The sequence below is a fragment of the Somniosus microcephalus genome, chromosome 3 (assembly GCF_052327205.1).
Source record: "Somniosus microcephalus isolate GS21.2 chromosome 3, FLI_Smic_1.0, whole genome shotgun sequence".
NCBI classification, from domain to species: domain Eukaryota; kingdom Metazoa; phylum Chordata; class Chondrichthyes; order Squaliformes; family Somniosidae; genus Somniosus; species Somniosus microcephalus.
In genome coordinates this window covers 231,954,603-231,966,122 of record NC_140989.1, presented here as the reverse complement: position 1 = coordinate 231,966,122, position 11,520 = coordinate 231,954,603, and positions in this window count along the sequence as shown.

Sequence of the window (11,520 nt, the reverse complement as noted above, 5' to 3'; positions counted from 1 at the left end):
CCATCGAGGAGGTCAGGGCAATGACCAGAGCCTGCCGCATCTGTGCGGAATGCAAGCCTCGTTTCTACAGGCCTGACCGTGCACACCTTATCAAAGCCACACGGCCATTCGAGCGCCTAAGTCTGGACTTCAAGGGACCCCTTCCCTCTGCCGACCGTAACGTATACTTCCTCAATATCATCGATGAATATTCCCGCTTCCCCTTCGCCATTCCCTACCCAGACATGACCAGTGCCACGGTCATCAAGTGTCTCTGTAATCTATTCTGCATGTTTGGCATGCCGAACTACATACACAGCGATAGGGGGACGTCATTCATGAGGGACGAACTGCGCCAGTTCTTGCTCTCAAAGGGGATAGCCACTAGCAGAACCACTAGCTACAACCCCCGGGGTAATGGGCAAGTGGAAAGGGAGAATGCTACTGTTTGGAAGGCTGTCACGTTAGCCTTAAAGTCAAAAGGCCTTCCGACCTCCCGCTGGCAGGAAGTCCTCCCAGACGTGCTCCACTCCATAAGGTCTCTGTTATGTACAGCCACTAACGCTACCCCTCACGAAAAGATGTTCGTTTTCCCCCGGAAATCCACCTCGGGCATATCTCTACCCGCGTGGCTGACGTCTCCGGGGACAGTACTATTGCGGAAGCACGTGAGAGGCCATAAAATGGACCCCCTTGTGGAAAAGGTACAGCTCCTCCATGCAAACCCTCAGTACGCCTATATCGAATACTCTGACGGGCGAGAGGACACTGTTTCCATGAAAGACCTTGCTCCCTCGGGGAGCGGAGAGAACGATGAGAGACTACCCGAGGAAGACCTACACCAAAAAGAGACAGGACGCCCAGAGGTATCAATACCCAACTTTAACCTGGAGGACACTGCAGATAACCTGGAAGACACTGCGGAGGCCCGGACAGCGGAGGAACCAGAATCCACTCCCCTAGAGGCACCCCAACCGGCTTTGCGCCGATCACTGAGAACCGCAAAACCTCCTGACAGACTCACTTATACCAACTTTTAAGAAACATCACCCCGATGGACTAAATCTAAAGAAGGGGTGAATGTAATGAAATGTGTTTGTCTTGCCTGTATTCGTTTTGCACTCATGTATATTACCCTCCCCCACACTGTGTATAGTTTCACTTCCTCTTTCCTGACTAACCTGGAAGGTTCCAGGTCTTGGCTCTTGGCTCCGCCCATGACTTCTCTTACATAAAGATCCCAGGATCTGTATGACTCATTCCTGTGAGCCAGTCGGTGTGTTGAGATGTTAGCTCTGATCTTAGTGATTAAAAGCCAACTTGTTTAAGTTAATAACTTCTAGTTTTGTGGTTATTGAAGGCACATCAGTGGTAATGGTAGAGTGAGGGATATGCTGGGCCATGAGGTTACAGATTGTGGTGGAATACAATTCTGCAGCTGCTGCTGGCCCACAGCAACTCATGGATGCCAGTTTTGAGCTGAATCTGTCCTGAATCTATCCCATTTAGCATGGTGGTAGTGCTACACAACACGATGGAGGGTGTCCTCAGTGTGAAGGCGGGACTTCGTCTCCACAATGACTGCGTGGTGGTCACTGCTGCCAATGCTGTCATGGACAGATGCATCTGCGACAGGTAGATTGGTGAGGACGAGGTCAAGTAGGTGTTTCCTTCATGTTGGTTCTGAACTCAACATCGAGTTCAACAATTTCAGACCATAACCTCTGCCCCATAATTTTTTTTCTCTCTCTCACATGGCAGCTGTTGATCATCCTGCCATTGCCATTTACACTTCATCTAGTCATCTTTTGTTTCTTAACTTGTCCCATTACCATCTCCTTTTGCCTTGTACCATCATCCCTTTTGTCTCTTAATCTCTCCTGCCTTCCATCCTTACACAGACCATCCCTTTTGTTCTTTCCTCCCCTCTCCCTGCCCCTACACTTGCTTAAAAACCTGTTACATCTCCAACTTTTTCCAGTTCTGACGAAATGTCATCAACCTGAAATGTTGGGGTCGATTTTCAGTGTGCCATGAGGCGGGCTTTTAGGCGTGTGGGGGGCAAAAATCCCGAATTCGGGGGTCCCGACACCATCCTGCCCAAAAGCCGCCTCCACGTTAAGTTTCAAAGGAGGCGGGTACCCGCCCCGCACTGGGACTCGCCAACCTGAGGTGGGAAGGGATTAGTGCCAAAACTGCCTGTTAACAGGCAGTTAACTGGCAGTTTTTAGCCTAATCCCTATTTTGAGGGGTGTCGTGTGGGATTCCCGATGGCTCCAAACCACGCCAGGTTAGAGCAGGCAGGCCATCGGGTTGAAGGACTTGGAGGGGTCGCGATGTCGGTGTTCAGGTGAGTGATGTGTGCATGAGTGCAAAGGTAAGTGTGTTTGGTGTGTCTAAAGTGTGTAAAGAAGTTTAAATTACCTGTACTTACTTTAACAGCCTTTCTTCCTCTCGGTTTCGGGAATCCATCACTCAGCCGGCACTGAAAGCAAAATGGCTGCGAGCTATCAAAAGTGACAGCCTTGCGCTTTCATTGCCGGTGAGAGTTCTAACTGAGTCTGTGTAGAAGGACTCAGGTTAGAAGTCAGACTGTCAGTGTTTGACAGCTTCAAACAGCTGTGAAACACTGATATTTCATCTGTCAAGACCTCTTGACAGATGAAATGTCAATCTGTGACTTCACTTGTTGCCAGGTGGCCTCTAATTGGCCTGCTGAGCCCGCTGGGCGGGCTCAACAAGGTCAATCAAGGGAAAATCGCGTGGATTGGCCGGACGTCGATGTAGGCGGGACTAAAACCCGAAAGTTGGAGTCCCGCCTCCTTCCCGACTGCTGAATGAAAATCGACCCCATTGACTCTGTTTCTCTACAGATGTTGCCTGACCTGCTGAGTATTTCCAGCATTTTCTGTTTTTATTTCAGATTCCCAGCATCCGCAGTTTTTTACTTTTGTAGTCGTATCCTGGGACTAGTTACCAAGCAGTCATATCCTGGGACTACTTACCGAGCAGTCATGACTTGAGACTAGTTACCAAGCAGTTGAGGCTTGAGGCTAGTTACTGAGCAGTCGAGGCTTGGGACTAGTTACCAAGCAGTCATAGCCTGGGACTAGTTACCGAGCAGTCGTGGCTTGAGACTAGTTACCGAGCAGTCGAGGCTTGAGACTAGTTACTGAGCATTCGAGGCTTGGGACTAGTTACCGAGCAGTCATGGCTTGAGACTAGTTACCGAGCAGTCGTGACTTGAGACTAGTTACCGAGCAGTCATATCCTGGGACTAGTTACCAAGCAGTCATGGCTTGAGACTAGTTACCGAGCAGTCGAGGCTTGAGACTAGTTACCGAGCAGTTGAGGCTTGAGACTAGTTACCGAGCAGTCGTATCCTGGGACTAGTTACCGAGCAGTCGAGGCTTGAGACTAGTAACCGAGCAGTCGTATCCTGGGACTAGTTACCGAGCAGTCAAGGCCTGGGACTAGTTACCGAGCAGTCGAGGCTTGAGACTAGTTACCGAGCAGTCGTGACTTGAGACTAGTTACCGAGCAGTCATATCCTGGGACTAGTTACCGAGCAGTCATGGCTTGAGACTAGTTACCGAGCAGTCGAGGCTTGAGACTAGTTACCAAGCAGTCGAGGCTTGAGACTAGTTACCGAGCAGTCGAGGCTTGAGACTAGTTACTGAGCAGTCGAGGCTTGAGACTAGTTACCGAGCAGTCATATCCTGGGACTAGTTACCGAGCAGTCGAGGCTTGAGACTAGTAACCGAGCAGTCGTATCCTGGGACTAGTTACCGAGCAGTCAAGGCCTGGGACTAGTTACCGAGCAGTCGAGGCTTGAGACTAGTTACCGAGCAGTCGTGACTTGAGACTAGTTACCGAGCAGTCATATCCTGGGACTAGTTACCGAGCAGTCATGGCTTGAGACTAGTTACCGAGCAGTCGAGGCTTGAGACTAGTCACTGAGCAGTCGAGGCTTGAGACTAGTTACCGAGCAGTCGAGGCTTGGGACTAGTTACCGAGCAGTCGAGGCTTGAGACTAGTTACCGAGCAGTCGAGGCTTGGGACTAGTTACTGAGCAGTCGAGGCTTGGGACTAGTTACCGAGCAGTCGTGGCTTGAGACTAGTTACCGAGCAGTCGTGGCTTGAGACTAGTTACTGAGCAGTCGTGGCTTGAGACTAGTTACTGAGCAGTCGAGGCTTGGGACTTGTTACCGAGCAGTCGAGGCTTGGGACTAGTTACCGAGCAGACGAGGCTTGGGACTAGTTACGGAGCAGTCGAGGCTTGGGACTAGTTACCGAGCAGTCATGGCTTGAAACTAGTTACCGTGCAGTTGAGGCTTGGGTCTAGTTAACGAGCAGTCATGGCTTGAAACTAGTTACCAAGCAGTCATGGCTTGAGACTAGTTACCGAGCAGTCATGGCTTGAAACTTGTTACCGAGCGTTCGAGGCTTGGGACTAGTTACTGAGCAGTCATGGCTTGAGACTAGTTACCGAGCAGTCGTGGCTTGAGACTAGTTACCGAGCAGTCGTGGCTTGAGACTAGTTACCGAGCAGTCGAGGCTTGGGACTAATTACCGAGCAGTCGTGGCTTGAGACTAGTTACTGAGCTGTCGTGGCTTGGGACTAGTTACCGAGCATTCGAGGCTTGGGACTAGTTCCCACTGAAATAAAAGGACAAGTCCCCATTGATCAATCAGGTTATTCTCAATCTGGTGGTATTTCCAGCTTGATCATTTTATTTTGCGGCAGGCTTTTGTGTTAATTAAAATAATCAACACTGAGACTAGAAAGCTTCTAACACATTTTACTCTGAGCGTCTGCATCAACCTGAAATGCTTCAGGTGCAATGGTATAGGCCAGCCTAAACCCGGCAAAGGCTAGGCTAGAATGGCTCAAGCTCCTGGGCTCGACGCAGAGTAAAACACTCTTGATTTGCTACTGCACTGTGAGCACAACTCAGAGAGCATGTCTGTCTGTCAGGGCAGCATTGGTTTCCCATACCTTCGCAGTCTCACTGAGAGAATGCCTATTGGTGCCAATTTGTGCAAAAATGTTGGCATTTTGATGGAGCTGGGTCGGAACTCCCCAAACTCACCTCACTTTGTGTGTACTCAGCCACTGCATTGGGAATTGGATATACACTTGAAAGGGAAACATTTGCAGTCCGATGGGGAAAGGAGCGGGGGAGTGGGACTAACTGGACTGCTCTTTCAAAGAGCCAGCACAGGCACGATGGGCCGAATGGCTTCTTTCTGTGCTGTAAGGTTCGATGATTTTAAGTTGTTTAATAGTTCTTTCAGATCAGCAGACACAAAAAAATGGGGCTCTGTCAATATCCTCTCCTGACCTTCAAAACATCCGTGATGTTGAAGAATAATATTTCCCAAGTATATTAGAAAACGTAGAAGATCCCTCGATCTGTCATATTTGTGCAATGATATAGCTGTGTTATACTGGGGATGTAAGTGCAGAACATCATTGGGCTTGTCAAAAGTTAAGAGAGCCAATAGAAGAGGGACCCCTATTGGATTTCTGAAAGTGGCTCCTAAGGCAGACACTGCTCAGGATGGCTGCCTTCGGCTAAAGGATAGTGAACAACACTTGCATAGATTCCAAAAGTACAGATTTCACATGAATATTCAATTATGATGAACTATGAGGAGAAAAGAACTTGAAAGTCCACTGTGATTGATGAAGATAGTTTGTATTATTTTGAATGACCTTTACACATAGAATAAAGCCGTAAGACACACTCTCCCAAGTACAGTCTGAGGCTGCGAGCAAGTTTGGAGGCAGCGGGTCGAAACCCCCCAAAAGAATCTGCCACGTTGAATTTGGGAATGAGAACAATCCATCAGGGAGCAGTTCCTGTTCTCTTTCAAGACATATCTAATGAACGGGAAGTGCTGTTACTGCACAACAGGTGAGTCGTACTAATGCAGCTATACACGGGTTTGGAAGAGATCACACTGCCCTTTTGGCTGGGCTAAGAACCTGTAAAATATCTCACATTTCTAATACCCCTCAAATGCTTTCTCTGTCAGCTCTCTCTCAAGTTTGTTGACTCCAGTGCAGTACTGAGTGCTGCACTGTCGATGTTGTCATCTGTCAGATGAGACATTAAACCAAGGCCCCGTCTGCTCTCTCAAGTGGAAGTAAAAGATTCCCTGGCACAATGTCGAAGAAGAGCAGGAGAATTCTCCCTGGCCAATATTTCTCCCTCAACCAACATCACTAAAACAGATTATCTGGTCATTATCACATTGTTGTTTGTGGGAGCTTGCTGTGCGCAAATTGGCTGCTGCATTTCCTACGTTACAACAGTGACTACAATTCAAAAGTACTTCATTGCCTGTAAAGCGCTTTTGGACATCCTGAAGTTGTGACTGGTGCTGCAGAAATGCAAATCCTTTCCTGCTTTGACTATCCGTCTCTGCTGCCCCCTCAGGCAGTCTGATCCATGTAACAAGAAAGACCACTGGATTCCCCAAAGCGCTTTACAGCCAATGAAGTACTTTTGAAGTGCAGTCACTGTTGTAATGTAGAAAACGTGGCAGCCAATTTGCGCACAGCAAGCTCCCACAAACAGCAATGTGATAATGACCAGATAATCTGTTTTTGTTATGTTGGTTGAGGGATAAATATTGGCCAGGACACCGGGAATAACTCCCCTGCTCTTCTTCAAAATAGTGCCGTGGGATCTTTTACATCCCTCAGCACTGCACTGGAGTGTCAGCCTAGATTTATGTGCACAAGTCTCTGGAGTGGGACCATGAACCCACAACCTTCTGACTCAGAGGCGAAGGTGCTACCCATTAAGCCAAGGTTGACACCACCGTCTGTATCAAGCAGTTAAACCTAAACTGTCTGACAGTATCTGAAACAGAACGGTAGGTTAACAGTTCAGATTGGGGAGGGTGGGTAGAAAGGCCCTAAATGGACCCTTCACGAGTTCTAATCAAAGATCTGCACATTGCATTCACCCCCGTCCCCATCTTTCTCTTTCAGGTTCGGCTGAATCTGCTATGTGTTTTCAACATTTTTCTGTCTTTATTGCAGATTCCCGGCAGGTGCAGTTTATTTCTATTTTATACTGTATTTTAGTTTATAGAGCTAAAGGAAACCGTCACCAGAACAGATATCTCCACCGTTTGACCCTGGGAGCACAAAAATACTTGGAGAAATTGTACTTGGTATCAGTGGGTAAGTACCAAATTTCCAACAGCCCCACTACGTGCTTTGGTTTGGCAGCCATGGTTTGGCAAGTGATGGTTAAATCTGCATTTAAATTACGTAAGACAGGCTTCTAGGTAACGACTGTGTTTGAGAGATTTGCATAGAAAGGAGAAGTAGTATGTGTAGATATATTAAAAGACTGATAAGATTCTGACTATATCAGATTGCCGTGGGAAAGAAAAAACTTTGATCTATGAGGATAACAACTTTTTTTTAATTTAGTTTAATACACACAATAAAATCGTAAGACAGTTTTTCAAGCATAGAAACAAAAAAAAGTTTAAAATGTTGGTCACTTGTGTTCAGTGTGCGTTAGCCCTCCAATCACCAAAGAAACGTTTCAGCAGTGAGTTCAGTTCCAGTTTATCAGAGAGAATACCAGCAGCGTAAAGGTGTGGATTGGACAGTGTTGTGTACCAGGTCTGTACGTACAAGGTCTGATCGTTCATTATTAAATACTCTTTTTACCACCTTTGATCTTTAACAGTTGAAATGTGAAAGCCTCACATTTAACGTCAGACTCTGGCTGTCATATGCCCACCTGTTCCTGATTTCTCAGTTTCTAGTGAAAGTTTTAACAAAGCAGCTTTCTTATTTATCTGAGGCATGTGATTGCCTTTGTGAGGTGTTTTGTGCTTTTCATCTGTTTCCTCCTCTGTGTGCCATCATGTAGGCAGGTGGACAGGCAACCTGCTCAAAGGTGGCCACAGGGAGGGATGCGAGCATGGCTCCCAGGGTGACTCCCCTCCGTTTTTTCTTCCCTTTCTGTGGGAGAATTGATTAGGAGCTTCCTACAGCACAAGAACTCACCACTATCACAATCACGACCTGCGTCACTTCTGATGCGCAGTACGTTTGTGCCCCCCGTGTGCTGTGCCATCCCATCACATACCCATAAAGCAACTTTTTAATTGTAAGTATGGAGCGATATGTCAACAAGACACACTTTGTCCCTTTAATGATCGGGTGGCTAACACTGAACGCAGTCTTATGCATATTACAATAGTCAAACAGGAAAATTACTTGAACGGAGATTGTTTGTAAATGAGCAGCAACCATTGAAAGACATCAAATAATACTCTAAGTGGCAGATACTGCTGAAGATTATCAGGGTCACTCTGACATATTCGCAGTCAGGTATGTACTCTCTCTACACTTAATGATCAAATCTCACTGTTCAACAATATTTGAACTACGGCGCTTCAAAAAGGCTCTTTAACAGTACAGCAGCCTCTTGCTAACCCTTAAGTTGTTTGCTAACACACATTGTTTATAGCTCCCTCTCTAATAGAGAAGCTATAGCAAGCTACTCGGTACAATACATATTCTGTATAACCCACTAAAACGCATCCAAATACATTGTTCCAGAGCATGCGGTTTGTAGGTGCTCCTATTTCTCTAATCGCTGACAAGGCTATCTCTTCCACCCATTCCCCTCACCCTGTATGGAAATATTTTCTGAAATCAGCCCCTAGCATAAACCCTTCATCATATTCCTATGTAAACCACACTTGCATTACTCTCATTTAAGAGCAAGAATGGACAACTCTGACTGTGCAGTAGTTTAGAATTGTGTGCGCGTGCCTGTATGAGGGAGAGGAAGATAAGGAAGTCACATCACAGTATCAGTTGGAGCTCCCAGTAGCAATCACTGTTTTGTTTTCCAATTTCCTCCCTTTGTCACCTGAAGCTGTAGACTCCTGCTGGGGTCTGAGTCCTTAGGAGACAACCACCTTCTTGTACCTTGCCCCACTGCCAACCCAGAAGGTCAATGTTGTCAAGCAGTTCAACTATTGGGGGGGGGGGGGGGGGAAAGAGGATAGCAGTTGGCATTAATGCTGTCCGCAACTCTACTTTTCAACAGGTGTCAATAGCCAGGAGTCAATAGCCAGGTGTCAATAGCCAGGTATCAAAAGGAGGAACTAAGGCTTTAACGCTGTCCAAGCCCAAAGGACACCAAAGCCCCCTACTACAGCCTCAGCTGAGAACAGACCAATTGTCAAATGTTTTGCAATCCCATCTGCCCATTGCCCATCTGCACTCCCAGGTTAGTGGCACAGCCTTGGATCCATTGCCATCTTTCCTATTATATTTGCCAAATTACATTGCATCCTTTTAAAGCAGCACTGCCCCCCAACAAGCATTTTTTTCCACACAGGTACAAAAAGACCAGGAGAATTCTCCTGAGCATTTTCAAATTCTTAAGACTCAAAACATTTTGTCACTTTTGTGCTTAATTTGATGGAAATTGACTTCAAATTACCAGAGGGGGACTTCAAGGCTGTATCTACATAATTATTGCAAGGCATTTGCATTTCAGTTCAGTGTCAAAGCTAATACGTAACATCATCTGAACCCCTTGCTTAGATACCATTGGTAATGCATTCCCAGGTATTCATTATTCAACATCTAAACTGTCTGAACCTTTCCTACAATTGCAGCCTGTAACTCACTCCCAGATAGCAACAATTCTAGACAATAAACCATCTTTACTCCACCCCACCTCCTCCGATTAGATTGCAGCCTTAAACATATTCCCAGGGACCCATTGTTCTCTACAAATTAACTTTATTTCCATAGCATCGGAAATCTTAATTCATAAAGGTGACAACTGAAAAATGCTGAGGTGTGGGTGTGCATTATTATTAGATATGATCTAGTTGAAGCTCTATTAACAACTAGTATATATATATATATATATAGCATCTTTAACATAGTAAAGTGTCCCAAGGCGCTTCACAGGAGCATTACCAAACAAAATTTTAAACGAGCCACATAAGGAGATATTAGGGCAGGTGACCAAAAGAGGTAGGTTTTAAAGAGCATCTTAAAAAAGGAAAGAGAGGTAGAGAGGCGGAGAGGTTTAGGGAGGGAAGTCCAGAACTTAGGGCCGAGGTAGCTGAAGGCCAATGGCGGAACGAAGAAAATCGAGGATGTGCCAGAGGCCAGAATTGGAGGAGCGCAGCAATCACAGAGGGTGGTAGGGCTGGAGGAGGTTGCAGAGATAGGGCATAACTAGGCCATGGAGGGAATTGAAAACGAGGATTAAAATTGATTCTTTGCCGGACCGGAAGCAAGCACAGGGGTGGTTATATAAATAACTTTCCACACTGCACTAAGGCTAAATGGACTATCCAACGTTACTGTGAACTTGTCCAGGCCATAGAAAATGACACCAGTATCATGACCAGTGTTATGTCGCTCTGATACCAGACTGCCTGCCAGTCTACAGTCACCACTGTGTATTCTTGACACCTATTTATTTGTTTTGCCGATAGTCACAACAAAAACTGATGTACAAAGTGAAAAAAATCAGGTTAGAACGTCGTATGTAGCAGCAAGAGTAAGAGGTTCATGAGGCACAAACTTTCCCCGAGCATTATTTTTAATGCCAGGAGTGGGTCCCTGGATACCACTGTTTAATGTGGTAACATTGTGGTGCTGGCATCTGCTTTAAACTAGAACAGGTCAGAGGCAGCTGACTGCTGGTGCGATTCCGAGAAGGTTTCACACTTGCCCCCTGGTAATAGATGCCATCGCCCATTAGGTTAAGTGATCATAACCTGGAAAGACCTCAAAGAATTCAGGGAGGTTTGTCAGGCTGGAGTTTCTACTTTTAAATCCAAGCTGGCTCATTGTTATTACTGTACAGGAAATCCTCATGCCTACTCCCTAAAATAGCTTGTTATTTTACCGCTTGTTGGTGCTTGGGTAATGGGCCTGTGGTTGCCTGGGTCATATTACCCTTTTTAACTGAGGTTTCACATTAATTGGCCACCAGTCCTGTTAACCCCACCCCTGCAATGAGCCTCCTTGATGACAACCAACGCCTCAACAAGTTTCCTCCCTAGTCTCCTTCACAACCTTAGGATATATAGCATCTGGCACAGGGGATTTGTTAGTTTTGGGTCTCTTTAACTTGTCAATTACTTTGCCACGCTGATATCAAAGACCTCTAGTATACTGTGTGTACTGCAAAAAATTGGATAGCTTCTTTGTGTTATCCCTATGTGGTGAATGCATCCAGGAAATATTGATTTACTATTTTGACTTCAGGTTCTGAACCACGTTTACCTTGGGGCAGTGGCGGCGGGGAGGGGGGGGTCTGCATGTCCGACAGGAAGTGCCATGCAGCAGGGGTTGCAGCACCGGTGCTCTGCCAGTAGATGTTGCTGTCAGACCCTGTGGTGGTGAGGGTAAAAGTTGACATTGTGTCTGTAGTGCAAATGGCTGCCTTTTCAAGGCTGCACATTAACTATTAATCTTTGTGCACGCAGTAAGGTTAGCAAAGAGTAGTTTACCTACTA